The sequence below is a fragment of the Arachis ipaensis genome, chromosome B02 (assembly GCF_000816755.2).
Source record: "Arachis ipaensis cultivar K30076 chromosome B02, Araip1.1, whole genome shotgun sequence".
NCBI classification, from domain to species: Eukaryota; Viridiplantae; Streptophyta; class Magnoliopsida; order Fabales; family Fabaceae; genus Arachis; species Arachis ipaensis.
In genome coordinates this window covers 63,629-75,185 of record NC_029786.2, presented here as the reverse complement: position 1 = coordinate 75,185, position 11,557 = coordinate 63,629, and positions in this window count along the sequence as shown.

Here is an 11,557-nt window from a genome sequence, read left to right as displayed (position 1 = left end):
TTCTATGACAACTCCAGCTAAGTTGTATAGATGACAAATAAGATGAGGAAAAGCTAGCCTTGCTATGGTGGAGGGCTTTTCGGCCACTTTGTAGAGTTCTAAAGAGATGACTTCATGAACTTCTACTTCCTCTCCAATCATGATGCTATGGATCATGATGGCCCGATCCACAGTTACCTCGGATCGGTTGCTAGTGGGAATGATGGAGTGTTGGATAAACTCCAACCATCCTCTAGCCACAGGCTTAAGGTCAAGCCTTCTCAGTTGAACCGGCTTGCCTCTTGAGTCTCTTTTCCATTGAGCTCCTTCCACACATATGTCCATTAGGACTTGGTCCAACCTTTGATCAAAGTTGACCCTTCTTGTGTAGGGGCGTCATCTTCTTGCATCATAGGCAAGTTGAATGCCAGCCTTACATTCTCCGGACTGAAATCTAGGCATTTCCCCCGAACCATTGTAAGCCAAGTCTTTGGGTTTGGGTTCATGCTTTGATCATAGTTCTTAGTGATCCATGCGTTTGCATAGAACTCTTGAACCATTAAGATGCCAACTTGTTGAATAGGATTAGAGATGACTTCCCATCCTCTTCTCCTAATCTCTTGTCGGATCTCCGAATATTCGCCCTTTTTGAGCTTAAAAGAGACCTCAGGGATCACCTTTTTCTTGGCCACCACTTTATAGAAGTGGTCTTGATGGGCTTTTGAGATGAATCTCTCCATCTCCCATGACTCAGAGGTGGAAGCAATTGCCTTCTCTTTCCTCTTTCTTGATGTTTCTCTGGCCTTAGGTGCCATCAATGGTTATGGAAAAACAAAAAAGCTATGCTTTTACCACACCAAACTTAGAGTGTTGCTTGCCCTCGAGCAAAAAGAAAGAATAGAAGAAGAAGAAGAAGAAGAATGGAGGATAGGGAGAGATGTGTGTATTCGGCCAAGGGGGAGAAGAGAGGATTGTGTTGTGTGAAAAAGAAGAAGTATGGAGGGGTTTATATAGTGGAGGGAGAGGGGTTATGGTTCGGCCATTTAGGGTGGGTTTGGGAGGGAAAGGTTTTTGAATTTTGAAGGTAGGTGGGGTTTATGGGGAAGAGAGAAAGTGAGTTGAGGTAGGTGGGGATCCTGTGGGGTCCACAGATCCTGAGGTGTCAAGGATTTCTCATCCCTGCACCAATGAGGCGTGCAAAACGCCCTCTATATGCAATCCTGGAGTTTAACGCCAGACTGTAGCATGTTTTTGGCGTTAAACGCCAGTTCCAAGCTTGTTTTGGGCGTTCAACGCCACTTCCAAGCTTGTTTCTGGCGTTGAACGCCAACTTTCCTGAGAGTGCAATCCTGGCGTTTAAACGCCAGATTGGTGCTTGTTTCTGGCGTTTAACGCTAGATTCATGCTCTGTTCTGGCGTTAAACGCCAGCCAGATGCTCCTTACTGGCGTTTAAACGCCAGTAAGCTCCTCCTCTAGGGTGTGCTGTTTTCAATGCTGTTTTTTATTTTTCTTCAATTTTTGCAGTTGTTTTTGTGACTCCACATGATCATGAACCTAAGAAGACATATAACTAACAAAGATAAAAATATAATTTAAATAAAAATTGGGTTGCCTCCCAACAAGCGCTTCTTTAATGTCAATAGCTTGACAGTGAGCTCCCATGGAGCTTCACAGATTTTCAGAGCATAATGATGGCCTCCCAACACCAAACTTAGAGTTTGAATGTGGGGGCATCACAACACCAAACTTAGAGTTTGGCAGTGGCCTTCCAACACCAAACTTAGAGTTTGAGTGTGGGGGCTTTCTTTGACTCTGTATTGAAAGAAGCTTTTCATGCTTCCTCTTTATATCTACAGGAGGATAACCTTGAGCCTTAAATACAAGGTAGTCCCCATTCAATTGAAGGACTAGTTCTCCTCTGTCAACATCAATCACAGCTTTTGCTGTGGCTAGGAAGGGTCTTCCAAGTATGATGGATTCATCCTCTTCCTTTCCAGTGTCTAAGATTATGAAATCAGCAGGGATGTAAAGGCCTTTAACCTTTACCAACACGTCCTCTACCAATCCATAAGCTTGTTTCCTGGATTTGTCTGCCATCTCTAATGAGATTCCTACAGCTTGCACCTCAAAGATCCCTAGCTTCTCCATTACAGAGAGAGGCACGAGGTTTATCCCTGACCCCAGGTCACACAGAGCTTTCTCAAAGTTCATGGTACCTATGGTACAAGGTATTAGGAATTTACCAGGATCCTGTTTCTTTTGAGGTAAAGTTTGTTGAACCCATGTATTTAGTTCATTAATGAGCAAGGGAGGTTCATCTTCCCAAGTCTCATTACCAAATAACTTGGCATTCAGCTTCATGATTGCTCCTAGATATTGAGCAACTTGCTCTTCAGTGACATCTTCATCCTCTTTAGAGGAAGAATAGTTATCAGAGCTCGTGAATGGCAGAAGGAGGTTCAATGGAATCTCTATGGTCTCTATATGAGCCTCAGATTCCTTTAAATCCTCAATAGGAAGCTCCTTTCTGTCTGGAGGACGTCCCATGAGGTCTTCCTCATTGGGATTCACGTCCTCTCCCTCCTCCATGGTTTCGGCCATTTTTATTATATTAATGGCCTTGCACTCTCCTTTTGGATTTTCTTCTGTATTGCTTGGGAGAGTACTAGGAGGGGTTTCAGTGATTTTCTTACTCAGCTGGCCCACCTGTGCCTCCAAATGTCTTATGGAGGACCTTGTTTCATTCATGAAACTTAGAGTGGCCTTAGAAAGATCAGAGACTATATTTGCTAAGCCAGAAGAGTTCTGCTCAGAATTCTCTGTCTGTTGCTGAGAAGAAGATGGAAAAGGTTTGCTATTGCCAAACCTGTTTCTTCCACCATTATTATTGAAGCCTTGTTAAGGCTTCTATTGATCCTTCCATGAAAGATTTGGATGATTCCTCCATGAAGAATTATAGGTGTTTCCATAGGCTTCACCCATGTAATTCACCTCTTCCATTCCAGGATTCTCAGGGTTATAAGCTTCTTCTTCAGAAGAAGCACCTTTAATACTGTTGGATGCATTTTGTAATCCATTCAGATTTTGAGAGATTATATTGACTTGCTGAGTCAATAATTTGTTCTGAGCCAATATGGCATTCAGAGTATCAACCTCAAGAACTCCTTTCTTCTGGTTCATCCCATTATTCACAGGATTTCTCTCAGAAGTGTACATGAACTGGTTATTTGCAACCATTTCAATGAGTTCCTGGGCTTCTGCAGGCGTTTTCTTCAGATGGATGGATCCACCTGCAGAGTGATCCAATGACATTTTAGATAATTCAGACAGACCATCATAGAATATATCCAGGGTGGTCCATTCTGAAAGCATGTCAGAGGGACACTTTCTGGTCAACTGTTTGTATCTTTTCCAAGCTTCATAGAGGGATTCACCTTCCTTCTGTTTGAAGGTTTGAACATCCACTCTAAGCTTGCTCAGCTTTTGAGGAGGAAAGAACTTGGCTAAGAAAGTCGTGACCAACTTTTCCCAAGAGTTTAGGCTATCTCTAGGTTGTGAATCCAACCATGTTCTAGCTCTGTCTCTTACAGCAAAAGGGAAAAGCTTCAGTCTATAAACCTCAGGGTCAACCCCATTGGTCTTGACTGTGTCACAGATTTGCAAGAATTCAGCTAAGAACTGATGAGGATCTTCCATGGGAAGTCCATGGAACTTGCAAATCTGTTGCATTAGAGAAACTAATTGAGGCTTAAGCTCAAAGTTGTTTGCTCCAATGGTAGGGATAGAGATGCTTCTTCCATAAAAGTTGGAAGTAGGTGTAGTATAATCACGGGTGTAGTATAATCACCAAGCATCCTCCTTGCATTGTTATTATTTTCGGCCATCTCCTCTTCTTTTTCGAAAATTTCTGAAAAGTTTTCTCTGGATTGTTGTATTTTAGCTTCTCTTAATTTTTTCTTCAGAGTCCTTTCAGGTTCAGGGTCAGCTTCAACAAGAATGTTCTTATCTTTGCTCCTGCTCATATGAAAAAGAAGGGGACAGAAAATAATAATAGGGATCCTCTTTACCACAGTAGAGAGATTCCTTTGTGTTAGTAGAAGAGAAGAAGAGAAAATCCAAACTCAGAGAGAGAGAGAGGGGGTTCGGATTTTTAGTAGATGGAGAAGTAGTGTTAGTAAATAAAAATAAATAGAAAGAGATAAGAGAGAGAAAAATTCGAAAATAAATTTTGAGAAAGAAGTTAGCAATTTTCGAAAATTAGGAATGGGAAGGTAGTTAGGTGGTTTTGAAAAAGATTTTGAAATTAATAAAAGATATGAAGTTAGAAAAAGATATTTTGAAATTAAAGTTTTGAAAAAGATATGATTTTGAAAAGATAAGATATTTTGAAAAGATATTTATTTGAAAAAGATACATTTAAAAAGATAAGATTTAAAAAGATAAGATTTTGAAAAGGTATGATAGAAAAGATAACAAAAAGATATTTATTTGAAAAATATATATTTGAAAAGATATGATTAAAAAGATATGATTGAAATTAGTTTTGAAAAAGATTTGATTTTTAAAATCACAATTAATGACTTGACTCACAAGAAACCAAAAAGATAGGATTCTAGAATTTAAAGTTTGAATTTTTCTTAACAAGAAAGTAACAAACTTGAAATTTTTGAATCAAAGCATTAATTGTTACCATAATTTTCGAAAATATGAGATAAAGATAAGAAAAAGATTTTGAAAATTTTTGAAAAAGATTTAAAATTTTCGAAAATAATGATAAAAATGTAAAAGATAGGATTTTTGAAAAAGGTTTTGAAAAGATAAGCTTCTTAAATTTGAAATCTTGACTTGACTAACAAGAAACAACCAATTTTTAAAATTTTTGACTAAGTCAACCCAAAGATTTCGAAATTTATGAGCAAAATAAGGAAAAAATATTTTTTTTATTTTTGAATTTTAATGATGAGTGAGAAAAACAACAAAAAAATGACTTAATGCATGAAAATTATGAATCAAAACAAAGAATGCATGCAAGAACACTATGAATGTCCAAGATGAACACCAAGAACACTTTGAAGATCATGATGAGCATCGAGAACTTATTTTTGAAGAATTTTCAAGAAAAGAAAACATGCAAGACACCAAACTTAGAAATCTTTCATATTTAGACACTATGAATGTAAAAATACATATGAAAAACACCATACAACACAAAATAAGAAAATATGAAGATCAAACAAGCAAATTCATCAAGAACAACTTGAAGATCATGAAGAACACTATGAATGCATGAATTTTTTCGAAAATTTTTTGCAAGAAAAAGATGAACATGCATGAACAAGATGAATATGCAATTGACAACAAACTTATGACTTGACACAAGACTCAAACAACAAACACAAAATATTTTTGATTTTTATGATTTTCTAATTTTTTTTGTATTTTAATTTATATTTTTCGAAAACATATAATAAAAAGAAAAATAAGAAATTCAAAATTTTTAATAAGGATTCCAGGAATCTTTGCAATGTTAGTCTAAAGCTCCAGTCCAGGAATTAGACATGGCTTAATAGCCAGCCAAGCTTTTGTGAAAGCTTCGGTCCAAAATACTAGACATGGCCAATGGCCAGCCAAGCTTTAATAAGAACATGCGTGTAATTCATTCAATTTTAGGCCAAAACCTCAGTCCAAAAGAATTTAGACATGGCTTTACAGCCAGCCAGGCTTCAGCATGTTTCATGAAACTCTAGAATCCGTTCTTAAAAATTTAGAATAATTTTCGAAAACAGGGAGAGGAAATTTTTTTGAAAACTTTTTGAAATTAAAAACGAAAATAAAGTTACCTGATCTGAGCAACAAGATGAACCGTCAGTTGTCCATACTCAAACATCCCCGGCAACGGCGCCAAAAACTTGGTGTTGTTGCCGGCCGGAATCTCGAAAACTCAGAGGCCAGTCCTTGGCGCCAAACAGGAACAAACAAATCCCCGGCAACGGCGCCAAAAACTTGGTGCACGAAATTGTTACTCATAATTAAACAAAAATCAAATCACATCCCCGGCAACGGCGCCAAAAAAACTTGGTGCACAATACCATGGTCCAAACATAACTTCGCAATTCCGCACAACTAACCAGCAAGTGCACTGGGTCATCCAAGTAATACCTTACGTGAGTAAGGGTCAATCCCACGGAGATGGTTGGTATGAAGCAAGCTATGGTCATCTTGTAAATCTCAGTCAGGCTGATTCAATTGGTTATAATGGTTTTCGAATATAAAGATAAATAAAACAGAAAGTAAAGATAGAGATACTTATGTAATTCATTGATGGAAATTTCAGATAAGCGTATGAAGGTGCTGTTCCTTCTGAATCTCTGCTTTCTCACTGTCTTCATTCAACTAATCTTACTCCTTTCCATGGCAAGCTGTATGCTGGGTTTCACCGTTGTCAATGGCTACCTCCCGTCCTCTCAGTGAAAATGGTCCGTGCGCTGTCACTGCCCGGCTAATCATCTGTCGGTTCTCAATCTGGTTGGAATAGGATTTACTATCCTTTTGCATCTGTCACTACGCCCAACTTTCAGGAGTTTGAAGCTCGTCACAGTCATTCAATCCCTGAATCCTACTCGGAATACCACAGACAAGGTTTAGACTTTCCGGATTCTCAAGAATGCTGCCAATGGATTCTAGCTTATACCACGAAGATTCTGATCAAGGAATCCAAGAGATACTCATTCAAGCTTGTTGCATGTAGAACGGAAGTGGTTGTCAGGCACGCGTTCATAAGTGAGAATGATGATGAGCGTCACATAATCATCACATTCATCATGTTCTTGGGTGCGAATGAACATCTTAGAAGAAGAATAAGCGTGAATTGAATAGAGAAACAGTAGTATTTTGCATTAAAACTCGAGGTACAGCAGAGCTCCACACCTTAATCTATGGTGTGTAGAAACTCCACCGTTGAAAATACATAAGAACAAAAGGTTCAGGCATGGCCGAATGGCCAGCCCCCAAACGTCTAAGAACTGAACGTCTAAAGATCTCTATGATCCGAGGATTAAAACGCGGATGAAAACACAATAGTAAAAAGTTCTATTTATACTAAACTATTTACTAGGGTTTACAGAAATAGTCTAAGTGCATAAATCCACTTTTGGGGCCCACTTTTACGTGTAGAGACTCCTTTTGGAGTTGAACGCCAAGTTGTAACGTGTTTTTGGCGTTCAACTCTGGTTTGTGACGTATTTCTGGCGTTTTACTCCAGAATGCAGCATGGAGCTGGCGTTGAACGCCAGTTTGCGTCATTTAAACTCAGTCAAAATATGGACTATTATATTGCTGAAAAGCCCTGGATGTCTACTTTCCAACGCAATTGGAAGCGCGCCATTTGGGTTTTTGTAGCTCCAGAAAATCCACTTTGAGTGCAGGGAGGTCAGAATCCAACAGCATCAGCAGTCCTTTTTCAGCCTCTGATCAGATTTTTGCTCAGGTCCCTCAATTTCAGCCAGAATTTACCTGAAATCACAGAAAAACACACAAACTCATAGTAAAGTCCAGAAATGTGATTTTTACTCAAAAACTAATAAAAATATACTAAGAACTAACTAAAACATACTAAAAACTATATAAAAACAATGCCAAAAAGCGTATAAATTATCCGCTCATCACATGTCCTTTTGGAGTAGGCGCGACAATGGCAATGCAATTTTGCTAAAATTCTTGATGAAGCGCCTATAGAATCTTGCATGCCCCAAAAAGGAACGGACCTCCCTCACAGATGAGGGGTGAGATAAACCGGTAATGACATTTACCTTGGCCGGGTCTACAGAAATTTCTTTGTCAGAAACTACGTGTCCTAATACTATACCTTGTCTCACCATGAAGTGACATTTTTCAAAATTCAAGACAAGGTAAGTATCAACACACCTAGCTAGGACCTTGGCCAAGTTCTCCAAACAACTATCAAATGAAGTTCCGTGCACACTGAAGTCGTCCATAAAGACTTCCATACAACTCTCCATAAGATCGGAAAAGACACTCATCATGCACCACTAAAATGTGGCGGGTGTATTGCATAGCTCGAATGGCATCCTTTTGTAGGCAAAGGTGCCAAAGGGACAAGTAAATGTGGTCTTTTCCTGATCCTCAGGAGCGATGTGAATCTGGAAGTATCCAGTAAAGCCATCAAGAAAGCAATAATGGGATTTACCCGCAAGTCGGTCTAGTATCTGGTCGATGAACAGCAAAGGATAGTAGTCCTTCCTAGTTGTAGCGTTCAACCTCCTATAATCGATGCACACTCGCCATGCATTTTGTACTCTTGTGGTGACCACTTCACCATCTTCATTCTTTACAGCGGTGATGCCAGATTTCTTTGGAACGACTTGGACCGGACTTACCCATTCACTATCAGAAATCGGGTATATGATACCCGCATCAAGTAGTCTCGTGACTTCCTTCTTCACCACGTCAAGGATAGTTGGGTTAAGTCGTCTTTGCGGTTGTCTAACCGGCCGAGCTCCTTCTTATAGAAAAATGCGATGCATGCACATTTGTGGATCAATTCCCACAATATCGGCTAAGCTCCAACCGATTGCTCTCTTGTGTTTCCTCAGGACTTCTATGAGCTTCTCCTCTTCATGACTAGAGAGCTCACTAGCAATAATGACCGGAAACTCTTGATTATTCCCAAGGAACGCATACTTCAAATGAGACGGAAGAGGTTTCAGTTCACTTTTTGCTTCTGATTGAGGTTCTTTTTCACTAAGCTCATGGGATTCATCTTCAACCATTTCCCTTTGTTCACCCTCATTATTATCCTTCTTCTCAACAGTAGCGTAGCATAGCTCGTCATGATTTTCGCTTTGCACTTCCGCTACCACCTCATCAATTACATCACATCGGAGAACGGAATGCTCTTTGGGTGGGTGTTTCATGGCTTTCTCCAAGTTGAACTTAATCATCTTATCCCCAACCTCAAAAGAATATGTGCCGGTGTAGGCATCTAACTTGAATTTGGAAGTTTTAAGGAAGGGTCTACCAAGTAGAACAGAGGAAGAGTTTCTACCCTCTGTTGGTGGCATTTCAAGAATGTAAAAATCGACCGGAAACACCAAATCCTTGATTGCTACGAGTACATTTTTGGCTATACCCATCACAGTAATTATACTCTTGTCGGCTAAGGCAAATCGAGCGGCCGACCTTTTCAATGGAGCCAAGTTCAACCTTGCAAAAATTGAGAGCGGCATAATACTCACACAAGCTCCTAGATCGCACATACAATCAGGAAAAACAACTCCACCAATACAACAAGAAACCAGACAAGGCCCGGGGTCATGAAACTTTTTAGGAATAGGCTTCATCAATGCAGAAATAGAATTGCACAAAGACAACATTTCTAGTTCACCAATCCTATCTTTATGTGTACACAAGTCCTTCAAAAATTTTGCATACTTTGGAATTCGTTGTATAGCATCAAGAAGTGGGATGGTTACCTCAACCTTCTTGAACACTTGGAGCATGTTCAAATCGAATTCCGGAGCTTTCTTTGCTTTCTTTATCATTGAAGGGAATGGGATAAGAATGGGATCATCCGTGGTAGCTTTCCTCTTAGGTTCCTTGAGGCTCATTTCTTCTTCTTCTTGCCTTGTGCTCATCTCCTCCTCTTCATGTGGAGCTTCAACAGCCACTTCCTCCTCCTGAATGTCTTCCAAGACCCTAGGAGGTATCTTCTCCAATGTAGTCTCCGACCATAGTGTGATGGCGTTGAGTGTGCCCTTTGGCTTTGGAAGGGGTTGGGATGGAAGGTTTGAAGAGCTTGAGGGTTGGTGGGTGTTGTTGGAAGAGGGTAAAACCAATCTTGAGACCATCTCGATGAGGTTAGCTAATTGAGCATTCACGGTATTAAATTGAGCTTTGCTATTTTCTTCATTCTTTTCCACAATAGCTCTAAGCTCATCAACTTGGTTGGTAGAAGCAGAAGAAGCTTGGTTGGATTGTTGTCTTTGATGTGGTGCTTGATATTTTTGGTAGTTGTTTTGGTTTTGGTTGGCTTGGTGGTTGTTGTTGTTGTGGTGGTGTTGGGATGAAAATTGGTAATTGTTGTTGTGGTGCGAAGAAGAGTTGTTCTATCTTTGACCTTGATGGTTCCCTTGTACATTATCCCTCCACCCTTGATTGGAGTTATTGCCATGAGAGTAGTTGTTGTGGCCTTGGTTTTGGTAGGGTGGGCGATTGTTGTAATTCACATTAGCGATGGCTAAGGTGCAGTCCTCTTGAATTTGGTGACATTGATCCGTGTAATGTGCGGTGCTAGAACACAAGCCACATATCCTTGGAAGACCTTCAATTTGGGGAACTTGGGGTGAAGCTTGAACGGCTTGAATGGAATAGAACTCCTTTTGCTGTTTGTGCATCTCGGTGAGAATGGTAGTCATGTCACCAAGCACCTTGGTCAAACTTGATTCGGAAGGAGAGGGTTCCACTATACCCTTGAGGGGGTTGCTTCTCACCCTTACGTGTTGAGTAGCCTCGGCGACATCATTTATCAAGCTCTATGCTTCCGCCTCCGTCTTGTTCTTGGAAAGGGAACCACCGCTAGATGCGGTAAGTAGTCTTCTATCTTCCACACAAAGACCTCCAGTGAAGTAACTTATGAGTAGATGAGTGCTCAACCCATGGTGGGGGCAAGTCTCTAATAATCTCTTGAATCGGCTCCAATACTCATACAAAGTCTCTTGATGCTTTTGCATTATGCCCGAGATCTCGTTCTGGATATAGTCGATTTTTTCTGACGGGAAGAACTTGTCTAGAAACTCTCTTCTCAAGAAGTCCCAATTGGTCACTATCTCATCCAGTTGGTAGTAGTACCATTCCTTCGCTTGCCCTTCAAGAGAAAAAGGGAAGGAGTAAACCATGATGGCAATTTCGTTGGCCCCATGCCTCCGGGCCGTAGCACAAGCCACTTGAAAATCTCTCAGATGTCGAATGGGGTCTTGACCGGGAAGCCCATGGTACTTAGGAAACAAGTTGATCAGACTACTCTTCAACTCAAAGTTTGGGTCAAGGTTGGGAAATCTTGTTTGTAGTGGTGGCAGAATGAGGTCCGGCGCTCCTTGTTCATGCAAAGTGATCCTACGTGGCTCCGCCATGCGAGGTTCACCTGTAGAATGTGAAGATGTATCAGTAGTGCCAACAGAAGAATAAGAAGTAATGGACTCTAAGTCGCTCTTGGAACCGTCTAGTGGTTCGGTATGTTCCTCAAGTGAGGCCGAAACACTGGGCGCGTAGTCCAACCGACGCTTAGCTTGCCGAGTATGCAATAAAGTCCTTTCAATTTCTAAGTCAAGCTCAGCTAAGCTAGCGTTTGGTTGGGACTGAGTCATCAAACTTGAGAGTCATAGCTCATGTACACAAGAAATCTATACTAAGAGCAAAATAGAGAAAACAAGTAAACTATCCACACTATCTACATATTCACATAACCAATGCTAAGGCATACGTTGCACTCATTCCCCGGCAATGGCGCCATTAATTTGGTAGAGTTTATGGAAGGTATACCGGTTCGAAATTCCACAAAAT